We start from the raw sequence: 232 nt of genomic DNA, 5'->3' as shown, positions 1-232 counted from the left end.
GCCCGCTTCTGTGGAAAAAGACTATTTTAAGTGTCATAATTAAGTTTAGAAGCCTTGTTTGGGCTCATTCACTGCTCGAAATAAAAAGGACTGGCTGCTTTTAGACCCTTTCTGAAGGGGTTGGCTAAGCGCCTCTGCACGTTCGCTTGGAGAAGAATGTTTTCTTTTCTAGTTTAATATTAGAAACTATATTTTTACTTATTTAAACCAGATTTGATTTTTTGGAGATTTT

General features: G+C 36.2%; 1 protein-coding gene across 5 annotated transcripts in view; it reads left to right on the top strand.

The window, feature by feature from the left end:
• The window catches only part of ZNF536 (zinc finger protein 536), a 346,930-nt gene that overhangs the window by 2,458 nt on the left and 344,240 nt on the right, over positions 1–232 (top strand). The gene's annotated exons all lie outside the window — the stretch shown is intronic.

This window comes from Geospiza fortis, unplaced genomic scaffold (assembly GCF_000277835.1).
Source record: "Geospiza fortis unplaced genomic scaffold, GeoFor_1.0 scaffold79, whole genome shotgun sequence".
Classification (NCBI taxonomy): domain Eukaryota; kingdom Metazoa; phylum Chordata; class Aves; order Passeriformes; family Thraupidae; genus Geospiza; species Geospiza fortis.
This window is presented reverse-complemented; position numbering and strand designations above follow the sequence as displayed.